At 31.7% G+C, this 15,242-nt stretch overlaps 1 protein-coding gene across 2 annotated transcripts in view; it reads right to left on the bottom strand.

Annotated features, from left to right (window-relative positions):
• The window catches only part of LOC123720402 (5-hydroxytryptamine receptor 1-like), a 76,090-nt gene extending 63,374 nt beyond the window's left edge, over positions 1-12,716 (bottom strand). For both annotated transcript variants that reach the window (XM_045676994.1, XM_045676995.1), the window contains exon 1: positions 12,523-12,716. The gene's annotated coding sequence lies outside the window, so the exon portion shown is untranslated. The remainder of the gene's footprint in view (positions 1-12,522) is intronic.
• Between the last annotated feature and the right edge of the window lie 2,526 nt (positions 12,717-15,242).

Genomic DNA, 15,242 nt, shown 5'->3' with positions numbered 1-15,242 from the left:
AAAATAATTATACGTTCTTTCCAGTAAAATAAATTATACATTAATATCGACCATAAAATATAATCTTAAATTAAGCTCATTGAGGGAGTCAATAATCACTAATTAAGATAAATGCATACTTCAATTTGAACTTTGTGTTATAATCAATTCAAATTCACAACTACATTTTTTGGCGGAAAACTTAGATAACCTTGTGCCATATATAAATCTTTGTATATTTTGGCTGATTCATTAACGGAATCACAGGAGATAAGAATTTTAAATCTTGACAGTTCTTGCTATTTATAACGATACTACTGAGGAGGGTTTTGGTATTTCAGTGAGGAAATTTAAGACGATGAAGGTCTACAGCTCATGTATTGCACATGGTAAGAGAAGAAGTATACTGTACAAAAATTGCGCGGGGAGAACGATATAAGAAGGTAGGCCGGAGCAGAACAACATGGCTACATTTGGAGTTACTCTCCGGAGATCAACTGTTTAGTTGTAATAATAGTAAATAATATATAAAAGAATTTAAAACTCCTGACTAAGTACTGTAATAAAAGCAATAATAATAATACAAATAATGGGCAATTCATTCGTAATACATTAATAATTAAAAATATCAATCACACATCTACCAATATATGTGATTCTTTGAACATAAGTAAACATTCTTCTATGTTCATTTCGATTATTATGACGACTTATTTAAATTATCTTTGCATATTCAGATAAAAATCTCGTTTCATCTTACGAGTGTCATTATAGGAATAATTTATATCAAGTCTACCAGTCGAATAATAATGACTTTAGGATGGGCTTTTAAATATCATTGCTATTAATATTTTTTTATTCATAACAACATTTTTACAATAGATTCATACAAATTAATACAATAATCTTAAAATATTACATTCGAAAACTACTGTATAATGTTGTTATTGTGTCTAACTAAATCCATCGTTAATATTTATATTTATATTTGTGTTTACGACATTATCAAAGTTTAATAAATAGTATTTAAGAAATATAAAGAGCAGTGTTGACCTAATGGTTTCAGCGTGCGACTCTCATCCCTGAGGTTCGATCCCCGGCTAAACCAATGGACTCTCTTTCTATGTGCGCCTATAACATTGGCAGATGAGACTTATAGGCTGTAGCCATTAGGCCAGCCCCGCATTTATGGGTACTGAAAGTAAGCTTAAGGAATTGTTAACAAAATGCTTTTAGTTTTCTAATAAAAAAAACCATTAACAAATTACTAAAAATAATACCATGCAATGCCATTACCGTTTCTGATTCATCTTTTCCAAAATGATTATTAAGAACAAATCCTAAATTTATCAATCAACTGCTTATCCTATCAGCATCTTGTTATCCCACGAGCACGTTCACGATAAGCCAAAGGAACGTCGGTTTCCAAATCGTCTATCGTCGTCAAAACGTCCGCATATGTCTTATTAAACGTAGGCTAAAGATAGAACCGTGTGTTGCCATGGTAACCTTTCTCTTTACGTGGAATATCAGTTTCATCAAATCTGAATCTTTAGTACACTTTTTACAAGAAGTAGGAATTAGGGTCCTTCAAGAAAAGAGCGTACAAATTCTTAAAAGGCCGGCAACGCACTCGCGAGCCCTCTGGCATTGAGAGTGTCCATGGGCGGCGGTATCACTTAACATCAGGTGAGCCTCCTGCCCGTTTGCCCCCTATTTTATAAAAAAAAAAAAAACTAACGAGCTAGTTATACAGAGGCAATTAAAGCATGAATACATTATGTATGGTTGGATGGAAATCTACGTCATAGTGTTTACTGGGACTAAGACTAGAATAAGCCTTAGATAAAGTAAAGCCACGTTTCTATGTGTATAGAAGCAAACAATATTTGCTCTGAAAATATTATGCAACTTCAATTTTTGTTGTTCGAAAATTCTCATTTACCGTTACAATCATCTCAGTTATTAGCAGGAAACTGTTTTATTTTTCATGTAGCTATAAGAATTATTAAAACTATTATTGTAAAAGAGATCGTCGGGAACGACTACTAGATGTTGAACATATCTTACTGCATCTCAAACCTGCGTACAATGTGTGTGTGCATACACTACAGTCGTATATTATAGAAGGAAAAGAAAAAATGAGGGAGGTATTTCTAGTATTAGAGACCGGACCCAATTCTGCCGTCTATATAGGTATAAAAGGTTATAGTAAATCAAGTATGCGCTAAAAATTTCGTCTGTTATTGCGATGACATTCAACGTTATCAATTTGGAACCATGAATGCCAAACTTCAGGCTCGTCTCATATTTCGAAATTGTAAAAGAACTAATTATGCAATCGAAATTTGCAAAGCATTTTTTTGAAATACATAAAGATCAATGTAAAAAGTACCTTGAGCGTGTTGCATGAAAATTTTCTAATTTGTATGCACCATTAAACTAACACCGTGATTATTACAGTAATTATTATGAATATTCAAGGAAGTGTGAGGTGTAAAGGAATTGAAATGCAAAGCAATGTCGTGTACGTACAAAGTTTTCTAGAATTAACAAGTGTTTACAAACTCCTTAAGAAATCACTAGTTATTTTCTTAACAATCTTGTATTGTCACTTATAACACGATTTTACTATGGCTGGTACTAGATATTATAAGTCAGCCTTTACATTTTTTTGTTACCTGCTAATTAAAGCATTGGTTGCAGTAGCCAGTAAAATTCAAAATGAAGGCTGTGTATAATGGTTCCGTGATAGGTTAGTAACAATAATATAATAATTGAAGAAATTAAATGTGACAGATTTGATGGATAAAAATTATTAGATATTAAAAGAAACTTGTTATAGAAATATATATTATTAATAAAGTTGTGCCAAAAAGGAACTTAACTTCATAAGAACAATCGCCACGCGTTGTGTCTCTTCACAAGCGAAATCAAATGCAATGAATTTTTTTTGTTTAAATTTAGCTTACTTTTTAAGAATTGAGAACCTCTTGTATTTTGAAGCGATGAAAATTTCCTGAAATTTCCCCTCATTATTTTTTCAAGATGCTTGGTGTCTCGAATCAATTCAAGTAGTTTGAATCTTCAAGAGTACTTGTATAAACTCCTCATAACGTCAGCTATCACACTGAAACACAGTTAAAATAGGTTCTGGCATTTCTCAGACTATGGAACAAATATAATCGTTCCGTAATTCTTCAAGTATACATTTTGTTCCCCTTGGCGTGGTTAAGACGTTTACATAGATATCTTTATTTAATTTCTGGTATAAGGAAAGCTTTTGTTATTTTTGTTCTTATGATGAAGTTTGATTTTAATGTGTAATTTAAAAAGTAATAATCATCCATGACAACAATGTGTTACCATATATGAATTAATTTACTTATCAAAACCTCTATAATTTAAGAGTTTAGAAATTTGTTAATACCCTACGAAACTGCACAGTTTTACATTGAAATTGGTGGTGCAGTACTTCACACGTTACGTTGAATATTTTATTTAACAGTTTTAAAGTTTCTAGAGATCATAAAATTAATTGTTATGATAATATTTGTAAGATAAAATGTAATTTTAAATGAATAAATCGTAAATGTAACCGCTGAGTAATTTTTGTCTAAAGTTTATAGAATAAAAAAAATAACTTATTCATAAAGGCACAATAAACCCTAGTAATAAGTTATAAGTTTCTATTTAGTTTAAATTGCCATTTTATTTTTCATGTTTTGCCTATATTTTGGTTCCATGCATTTAGGTATATTTTCTGTATGTTGTTCTAGAACAAATAACTAAAATATTGATTAATTTCGCAAATTTCCTTACATTATTGTGTCGTTCACAAATAAAAGCTTTACTCACAATAAACTTCAGAACTTTGCCAAAATTTTAATACTTTATTGTAGACATCGATTCGATATTGGAACTATTTTAAGCCAAGTCTGTTCAATCCAGAATGAATATTTAACTGAATGTGGTTCAATAGTTGGCCGTGATCATTTTAAAAATCTTTTTGTTGACTATAATATCTATGTTAGACTAGGTAATTAGCAGTGCAGTTCGGAATCTTAAAGTACCAGTATATGCATCTCATCGTAGAACTATAACGTTTCAAATTAAGAAACAAAAAGAACTCCAAGCCTAATTCAAGTAGGGCAATAGGAAAGGGTAAGTCTTCGCCTTCTTTGGAGTACGTTCCCCCGGTGAAGTCCACTATTTCGAGTGTGCCTTGGTCTTTGTTGTGTACCAATGTATCCACGTTCCATACACGGTTACGAAACTCCTTCGAAATGCACTTAAACGTCGTCAAACACTGCTCCGAAGTGGTCTCACGGTTGCGCTAGTTATCTGGAGTGAGAAAAGGCGACACCCATCGCACCGACAGTTTTCTCATGCCCGATGCTTCGAGCAGGTCACCCAGGTCTTTTGAGAAGTCGACTGTCTCAGCTATCTCGTGCACCTTCAATCAGTGGTCTATCTGTTCTTTGTCACGTTATGCTCCGTGGTAGCCGTTTTGGAGGGTAGGTGTGGCTCATCAAAAACCGACGTTTTGTTAAAAATCGTTAAACCAATTTTTGCCGGTCTCCATCGAAGGAGAAGAGTCACTGTATACTCCAAGCGCTCTTTGATTTCGCTGCGTGATTTTCCCTCCAGGAACAAGAATCGAATCACCGACCCATATTGCTTTTTTACCATTTTTCTGAAATCCGCGGAAACGCTCGCTTCCACACGCGGTCAAAACATGTTTTGTTTTGACCGATTCCCGGCCGATTCGGCTGAAACAGTAACTGTCTACGAGAATGTTCTAACCGATGAAAAATTAATCTTACGATAGTGATTCCAGGGTGGTAAGGCTAAGTACTTATTGGACCGTACTAATCGGCTAAACTGATTCTGATGATTTTTGTTGGGTGTTCAAATGGATTCGTCATTGATTTAGATTTATAATTAAATTTGTTTTTTATATTTAATATGTGTACAGAACAGCTATATAAAGTCTTGGCTCTGGATGATCTCATTAATATGAAGATCAATGACAGTGCGCACTACTTATTTGATGGCAATTGGTATTTCCTCATTTATGTGTGTTAGGTAATGTGCCATAGCAAACATTGAACGTACACTTTAGTTCTTTACAAGTGAATATTCGAAAGAATGTTCAGTAATACTATTACAAAATTATAACAAAGCATATCAATTTACAGTTGTGAATGGCAATTGGGTATATAGAAGTTCGGCGATGCGCTGATAAAAGGGTTAATCCCCTTAATGTAGTAAAACCCTAAAACATACAATAAAAAACTTTTTTTATTAACGTAATACACAAACAGAACAGTTTCCTCCACTATGGGCAGGAGGTCCTGGTTTATTTATTTATAATCTCTAAACGTGTATGCATAAAAGAATACAAGAAAATATGATATCACAATTTTTTACATCAATTATAATAGAACACAAGCAACATAGCAAGGAAAAAAATTGAACGAGCAACTTCAAAATTAAAAACAAAAACTCATACTAAATAAAAACTTAGACCTCATTATGAGCATGATAAATCAACATCAAATCACAGTTAATTCTAACATAAGTCAATTTCAAGTACTTCTCAAATATGTTTATGGCATATCAATCAGTTGTAGAAGGACAATGCGATGTAGTATAATATGGTAAAAATATTTTCTATATTAATATCTTTTAAGGTTTATAAGTGACATCTTAGAACCTATTGTTAATACAGTTGTTAATACTTTACATTTTAATGGAAATAATATGGCATGTCAAGAACTCGAACCGTCATATGTAAATGAACAATATCGTTTTTATTTTCGGTAAAGAATAATTATTACTTAATTTAAAATTATAACACTTATAACCTTCCTTTCGTGTTTATCCCTCAGGGAGTATAAACCTTGAACAGGAAACTTACATAGTAGGATTCTCGTTTTCTTCATTATAAAATAAATTAACAATTCAAACAAACCAGGTATATAATTACTATAATTTAAACCTTAATAAATATTATTACGGTTTGTATTTATTGTCTAACAAAAAATAAAGGTATTATTGTGTAAATCAATTTTAAATATCTATAAGAAATCATCCGATATACAGGCGGCATTTCCTATTCACGACATAATGTTTTTTGATTATCGTTATAAATAAAATAAAGTTAATTTATATCATATATACATACATATATCATCAATTTATGACAATAAATTTTTATTGTTATTAAATAATATATCATTCAGTTTTAGTTCCTCTATCAGTTGTTGTATTGTTAGTTAACCTGTTTCCTCTCGGAAAGCACTGTGGAAACAAACTTATCTCGCAGAAATTTAATTTGTTAGTTATACACTTACGAAAATCATCTAATAGGCTGAATTTGTTTTTTAATTACGGGTTTCCCTTCTTCGCTCTACTACATTACAAGATTAAAAAATATAATTTGTTGTTTGACAATCTTTATGAAAAAGGGGTTTCGAGAGATTTAGAACATTTAGTAAAAAATATTACATAAATTAATTACTATTATTTTCCAAAGTAAAATTAGATTTTAGAGAATTCGTTAGATAAGTTTAGCTAGTTCTAATAGTTTAAGAACACAAGGATAAAATATAATTAAATATGTTAATCATTTCATTTTCTTTGAGACATACGCCTCAAACGTAAAAGCAAGTATCATATAGTTTCATATACATAGATGTCTATCAGCGATTGTCCTTATCAATGCCAGGTCATTCAACACGCAAAATTTGAGTATTATTATTTTAAGTACAAGATAAGATGTTGATAAAAACAAGTGCATATGAGCCATGAAGTATACGATTTCAGTAGCTTATCAGAGTATTTGACAATGTATGCGCCATTACTTTTTTAGCTAACTGATAACGAAACGTTTAGCTTGGTAACGCTGAATACAACTCAGAACTCTTTAACGAATGTGATTAAAACCAAAATATTTCTACTTGAAATAAATTCTATAAAAAATGATCTCTCCCTCAAAGGCCGGCAACGCACCCATGAAAATGGGTGTCCATGGGTTCCGACGACTGCCCTTTGTGGGCGTTCCGTAGGCTCGTTTGCCAACGGAACGTAGTATAAAAAATACATAATCTATACATCCTATTGTCTTTCATGTCCGTAATGACACACTCAGTCCTTTACTGCAATTTAACTGATTACACGATTTATTTTACATAATTTGATATGTCGAATAAAATGTTAAACTACGTTCTTATCTACGACTATTTGTATTAAGTAAAGTGAAGATTAGGTTTTAGAATATTTTTATAAAATCCGGCACTTCTAAGACTTCTAGATATAAAGTGTATATAGGGCGACAAAACGAAACCACTCTAATGAACATAGATTTCCATACAAATAATTTATAAATACTTACCCCGGTACTACTCCCGGGAGCGTTTTTGTATGCATTTTCGATAGTTAGCCCAATATCCGTAACGCGGATGTCGAATGGAATTACGCAAAAAAATCAACATTAAAAACGCAATCACTGTATCTATTTGGAGATACAGAGCTTCAGCCTGGTGTTAATTGGATGGAAATTTTGACACATCTGTTTGTAATTCCTATGTATTATAATTCCTTTCCCGAATATTTATAATTATTTTTCGTACTTGAGGAGATTGGTAAGCTGTATGTAAGGGAACTAATTACATAAATGTTTTCACTCTATTTTAATTTTACTCTATCAAGTTGGGTGCATCTCTTCTTTAAGCATAAATTGTATAAGTCTCGTCTACCACATACGCAAATAAAAAATTGTTTACATTACATTGGTGATTCTCCATTGTTTTACACGACCTACGTCATTCGAGTAATGTCAAACAAAGTCAATGAATGTTTAAAAATAAAATATATATGAATATTAATATTCCACAAAAAACTATACGAGTTGTAATACAGAAATAAAGGTCAAAATTTAATGATTTCCTTAGAGGTTTTTAGTATTTTTACTAATACATGCATTATAATTAAATTTAATATTAAATCATGACTTAAAATAAAATTAATTTCAGCTTATAAAAACTTATGAATTATGTTTTTTGGAATTTATAATCAATGCCAATGTTTTAGGTAATTTACAGAAATTACATGTGAATATAAGTGAGCGTTTTAATCAGTTAAAATATTCATCATTTTTCCTTTAAACAATAAATAATAATTTTGTACAATAAATATAAACCATCAGTGTTAAAATGCTAACATTGTATTCCAATAATTAACTAGAGAGTTCATTTTGATTTCTTTACTTTGTACTATTATCGGAACATAAAATATTATGTTATATATTAATAGCTGCTGCTGAAATTCAATATTTCATATTTTGCTAAAATTCTATACGCCGCAAATAAAACATACAAAATATTGTCTGTTACAATACACTATATAAAAAAACTATTAAAAAAAACTATAAAATCCGAGAAGTAATGAACATGATTCCACGCTAATATAGAGAAGTATCCTAAATATATTTTGTCTAAAGTACTTGAAGAACAGATATTGGTTGGTTGGATAATTTAATATACACTTTAACCCTTTGGTAACATCACATATTTGAATATCAAATTAAACTCTTTACCGTAAAGGGGCATAAACAATCAACATTTTTGCGTACATATGACCGGAAGCGAGGCATCTGTTTGAAGTTTTGTTTTTAGAATTCCAGTTCATATTTTACGCAAATATTATTCAGCCGGAAGCACTCTACATGTTAGTCTACAACGAGAAGATATACTAGTTATATAATGTAATAATTTTATCTTTACCTAGTTATCACAGAACATATTGAAATGCCTTTTCAAGAACGAGAAGGATCACTGACTATAAAGAAAAATCTATTTCACCAAACTTACAATTTTTAATTGAGAATTGGCAGTAAATGAAATTCAGAAAATACTTTTTATTGACGTCCATAGACATAAGTGTACATTTAATCTATATCAATAAATTATATTTAAATTTATTGGTTGACTATCGTTGAGTCGTCGTCCGAGTTCCTACTTTATGCGATTATATACGTTAAATATTAGGTATAAGAACAATCAGTAACCTACATAAGATTAAAAAACACGTCACCTATAAATCTCAGTTCCAAAATAAACACTAGGAGCGCTTAATAATTTATCAAACTCACGTTAGTGCTTCTGAGGTAGTTTGAGTTGTTATTGCGATAAGCCCTCTGGTGGAGAGTTTAGGGAACTCTAAGCTCTGACACATTGTATTTTCAATGAAACAATGTTCAACAAAAAATGGTTCACTCTAAAAAAGCTATAATATTTTTTTAATAGCTGTAAAGGCTCCTTATGCTTGATTGAAGTATAATTATTAGACTAAAAAAATGGCGCTACACTGGGCCTAAGATTTCTGTATCTCTTTTGCGTACGGTGGAAGTAGAGGTGATCAGCTTTCTTTGCCTGACACACGCGCTCGAATTTGTGTTTAATGTTGGCTTACCATCAGCATGCAACTCTCATCCTTGAGGTGGTAGGTACGAACCCAGGTTGTGCACCAGTGGACTTTCAGTCTATTTGCGTATCTATCACTCGCTTGAACGGTAAAGAGAAACATTGTGAGGAAACCGACATGCCTTGAACTATCATAATATTGGTACAAAGTTTTATTTACTTATTATTTTTATTTACACTACAACAAGTTATAGTAATACTACAATAATATGATGTATACTTTAATAGGTATTACTTTCGCTCTTTCGAGACATTTCTTCTTCCGTCTTTTGTTTCAGCTGAGACTTAAACTTCGGTGAATAAAAAAGTGGACAGAAAACTTTCCGTTAAATAAACTAAAGCCCTAATTGATTTCCCAGAAATATGCTAAAACTCGTTTCATCACCTAGTATTTATTTTGCTCTATTTTTTTAACATGTCACTTCAGTCTTGACAAGCGCTATGCTTGCCAACTTTACACAAAATGAATCATGTCTTTTAGCAAATTTAAATACGTTGCGATGATTTCATTAATTATTTTAAATAATGTTGAAAAATAGCAAGTACTATGACGCCTTATTCGAATGTAGATCTAGGTTTACGTTATTTATGGAAAGATAAATTCACGTCGAATTTAAAATAAGAATAGGAAACTAATATTAAATTTCACGCGTTGGCTGATTGACAGGAAACACGATATATTCCAATTTATTGTCATTCAACCCGCGCACAGTAAATCTATCTTTCCTTCTTCTATATGTAAGACTGTTTACCCTGCTTTAACAGTGTAGGTAGTTGTAATAAACTTAATTGAGATTTAGCTATAAGTATCTAAAAATCGTTTTGTCTTTTATATGCAGTCATGTCAGTCTAGATATAAGGGTAAAATTTAGAGAATCCCGTGTGTAGAAATACATTTTACGAAAGATCTCTTAAGACCTATGTATAATATATGCATGTAATACATACCCAACCTCTAAACAAATTTCCATCCTTAATACAGAATTTAAAATATATATATTTAATGTAATTAAAAATGCTGTATATATATATATATCAATACCTGGGTAACACTGAAAATGTTTAGAACTGGGCAGTTAGAAACAGAAACTATTGAAAACTTTTTTGAGTTTCAATTTTAGAGCATTTCAATTATTGGCATTCATTTGTCATTTGTGTTTGTAAATTGGCGGCAAATCTAAAACTCTTGTTACACGTGAAAATGAAGCTAAAGCGAGAAAATTTTTGGTCAATGATTTTTTATGTTTTGTCCTTCGTTGTGGGCTTACTCAACAACAAAGGTGTGATAGGCTGCGATTAGCATTTCTTAGTGAAGTCCTATCTCGTGCCGCTATTTACAATTGTTTTAACGAGTTTAAGCGTGGACGTAGAAATCTCAATGATGATCCGCGTGAGGGACGTCCTTTAACAGCGACTACTAAAGATAAGTTTAAAAAATATTACACGAACATTTGGCGTCAGGAAGTTTTGTACCAGGTGGATTCCCCATACTTTAACCGACGACCAGAAACACCTTCGCATGGACTGGTGTCGCCAAATGTTAGATATGTTCAACGGCGGTCATAAGTCACAGGTGATGAAAGCTGGATATATCGGTACGAACCCGAAACCAAAAGACAATCAGCTCAGTGGATGTTTCCTTTCGAGGATCGGCCAACTAAGATAAAGATAGGAAGAAGTCAAGGATGATTGCCTCATTCTTAGGTCGGTAAGGTCATTTCGCGATAGTTGTGCTAGAAGATTGAAGGACAGTGACTGCAGACTGATATGTCGATCGCTGTTTGCCTGTTGTCTTGGAAAAAATACGACAGTAGAGCTCTTGAAGCAGGATCCTTCACCACGACAGTGCTTCAGCGCACTCCGCAAAACGCACTGTTCAATATTTGACTATGGCAGGTGCCGAGAAAATGAGTCATCTGCATGCAGTCCTGACCTAGCCCCCTGCGACTTTCATTTATATTATTTAACTAAAGATAAAATTCGAGGTATTCGCTTTACGAGCCCTGAAGATGCGGTAAAAGTGTACTAAAACGCCATAGAATAGACCCCTAAGAGAGAATGGGCCCACTGCTTGAGAGGAACTGAGAGAGGAACGGAGATTACTTCGAAAAACAATAAAAGTATTAGCAACTTTCTACATTAAGCCATTTTTCATTTTCTAAACATTTTCAGTGTTACCTAGGTATTGTTTTATGTTTATGTTTGAATGTGATTTCCATTTTTGGCTTTGGTGTATAATGTGATCGTTTAGATATTGTATAGTAAGTAGCTGTAAGAATACTGATAAGCAAATGAATAAATAAATAACACGCACTTGTGATCTTTATTAAAAATTGCGTGTGAAAATGTGGTTCATATTATATTTTAAATAAGATTTATTTCCTCCACTTCTAATTCGTTGTGAATTTCCATTAAAAATAATATACTACTAATACTAATAATTACTATTTCATTTAAAAGAATATAAGAACATAGTGTTTTCTCCGTAATAGAGACCATAAGTAATGTTATTAGATTCGTACATTAAATATTCTTAATTATAAATTAAACAAGAGTTACATTACGTAATTGTGTTGTGAAGTCCAAGGATGTCTCACTCAATAAAAAATTTAATTTAAATTGTAGCTATGAATAAAAGCAATAAATTATCATAAAATGATCATATTAAGATTTTTATTATAGACATCATTACTATACTTTCATTTAAATTGTAAAACTTACGTTAATGTTCTATTAATAAGAATTTATTTTATTATTGTATATATGTAATTCGTTGTATGTTAAATTAATTTTATTAGGACAGAACTTCCGCATTTACTTAATAGTTTACCATTTTATTTTAATAATAATGAATAGTTAAAATATGTGTTGTATATTAAGTAGTTAAAAGTAAAGTAACATATATTATGACCAAATTAATAATAAATTCGGAAGCTATAATATTTCAAGGTATTATATGATAATTACCTTATCGGTGTATTTAGGCCTTGGCAGACTTAAAACTATTTCTATTATTATTAATGTCTAGGATTATGTGTTAGGAACTAGCACTTACATTTTGTGAACACCGAAATAGAAACAATTAAACCACTTTTAACTTCAGTTAAAACACTTTCACAGTTAATTGTAATTTTTAGTTATAAAATGTCGTCACAATCGTCACTGTCACTTCACTAAAAAATATGCCATTATTCGAACGCGTCGTAAATTAAACGAGTGACGCCTACATAACGTGCTATCGATGTGAAATTCTCGGTTCGACTGCTTATCGCTGGTTGGTTGGGCGTCGTTGTCTGGCGGCAAACGGCTAGGTCAACGCGCACCTGTAGAATCCCTTATTTTGAAAATTGAATCAAAATTAAGATTTTTCTATAGTTTTGAAAAAGAATCGCATTATTATAAAAGTGATACTTTATAATTAAAACGATCTTGATGTTTTATAATAAAACCAACCTAAAGTAAATGCTCGCGATTAAGAATATCAAATAATATACATATTATTGTTTACATTTTGATAAAGACGCTTTAGCATTTTTTCATATAGAGTTGTCAGGAATTTATTTTCGAATGATTATAAATTCCCCAATATTATTCCTATAATTACATAACAAGACAATTTTTTCCATTTTTAATGGAATTTAGAACATAAATTGGACAATATAATTATAAAAGTCAAGTAAATAGCTTATCAGTCGAGAAATACATCAATCACTAGGCACCACATAGTTATGTCACGTGACCTCTATATAGTAACTATAGATAATCTAAATTCCCCAAACAGTGAATTAATGACAGAAATGTCGTTAATTCATACAATAAAAGTTAAGTAGTCCCATTGAGCATGCGAACTTTATATTAAGTAACTCCCCACGACAAATTACTAAAGGTTAGTCTCCATTAAATTTGTTTCATATTAAAAATATGAAAGAAAACCACTTAAGCTACAAACTAATAGTAAGTTAATGGGGTTTGGCTCAAGCCTATACTTGTGTTTCTTTGATATTTTGACGATAGGTGAACAGACTTTTATGTTACACATTGATTTGCGATAAGATAGACAGTAAGAGAAACTTCGAAACAACTTCACTGCTAAGGTATATGAAATGTCGCTACACTACGGCTCTTTTACAGAATATAAATGCACTAACAAAAGTTGTCTTCACTTGCAAACAAACTATTTCTGACGTGACAACGTGGAATAAATCGATGGACGCCGACTGCACGCACGAAAAAACATCACTCATTGTCCCATTACGCTCATTGTCCCGTTACTATCATTGTACTCGATTGGTCTATGCGTCTGAGGATTCACTCCTTTCTTTGTATCCATATACAATAGTCATAATGCAATAAAAATAATTAAATTATCCATAAAAGTATGCAATCATTTCATCAATGTTTTGTTATGACGTTTTCACGTTTAACTAACGTCCGTATGTTTCCTTAGAGACAACCTTTTTTTTAAACCTTAAAGTTGGGTTTTCATTATTTGCTTAATTGTCGTCATTTACCAAATAAATTTAGACAATAGAGTGTTTGAAGACGAGACTGAATTAAAAGTAGCGTAAATAAGCTTACGCCTTTTACGTTGCGTACTGATTTTTTAATTCTTTAATTTACTATATTATGCATTAATAAGAAAATTGGACAGACGTTCAAAAGAATGCGTATATCCGTATCGCATGTAATGAGCGAAAATGGAACCATAAAATCTCTATGGAGTTGGTAAGCCTGCTGCTTAATGTTTCATAACATAGACAGCATTTATATTTTCCATAACTAGGAAATATTTTAATGAAACTAGTGGAAATCGCAATCATTTAAATCACTCTTCATTTATATTCAAAAAAGGTTTTTTTGGACAAAGCACTTGATGTGAGTGAAATAGTTAGTTTGATGTTGTTTCGGTTCATTCCTCCTGACCGTGTTTTATCTCAAAGAGAATTTCATCCGCGTCACCTTGATGGCTGAAAGTCTTCCTGGTCCTCTTCACAAGACATTTTATTTTGCAAACTGTGGTATCGATTCCCGGTATAGGTCTATCCTGGGAGATACGACCTCCAACTGTTAAATAAAATATCATACGCCTCCCTCAAAGGCTGGCAACCCTAGGTGGGCTAAAATGGGTGTCCAAGGGCCGTGACGACTGCCCTTTATGGCATAGGCTAGTTGCCCCCCTAAAAAAAATGTGTGCGTGTACACATGTAAGAAGTGGAACTTCTTCATAACCTTATTTTTCAGAAATTGATCTACTATATGTAACTTTACAGAAATTGGTTAAATTAAATAAAATTAGATAAACTTTAACAAAAGGCTTTTATTGTCATAGACATTAATACAAACAATACAATTATTTCATTTTACCTTATTACTACTAAGATTATTAAAGAATTTCATTAATTGTAATAGATTTATTACTATCCTTCTTATTATATATTGTTTTTATTAATGGCTTCGAATCAACCGTGGTAGCGACAAGAAAAGGGTGGCATGTAACGGAAAAATGTGACACGTAACCGAAAAATGTGACGGTAATTATTTCCAACGCCGATAAAGAAGTTTCACTTCAAAATAATACAATTTATGTATAATGATTACGCTCTATGATATGAAAGTTTGAAAGTACGTAGTAATCATAGGAATGAAAAGTCCAATTAAATGATAGATGACGTCAGTATTCTCGTAGACCGGTCGTTATCAATCGGAGTCCGAAAATACTCGAAATTTTTCATACAAGGGTTTTCCATTATGGTCATCAGTCCGTAAACATGTAAA

This window comes from Pieris brassicae, chromosome 2 (genome assembly GCF_905147105.1).
Source record: "Pieris brassicae chromosome 2, ilPieBrab1.1, whole genome shotgun sequence".
In the NCBI taxonomy this organism is placed as follows: domain Eukaryota; kingdom Metazoa; phylum Arthropoda; class Insecta; order Lepidoptera; family Pieridae; genus Pieris; species Pieris brassicae.
Note: the sequence above shows the minus strand (reverse complement) of the source record. Positions and strands in the feature narration are given on the sequence as shown.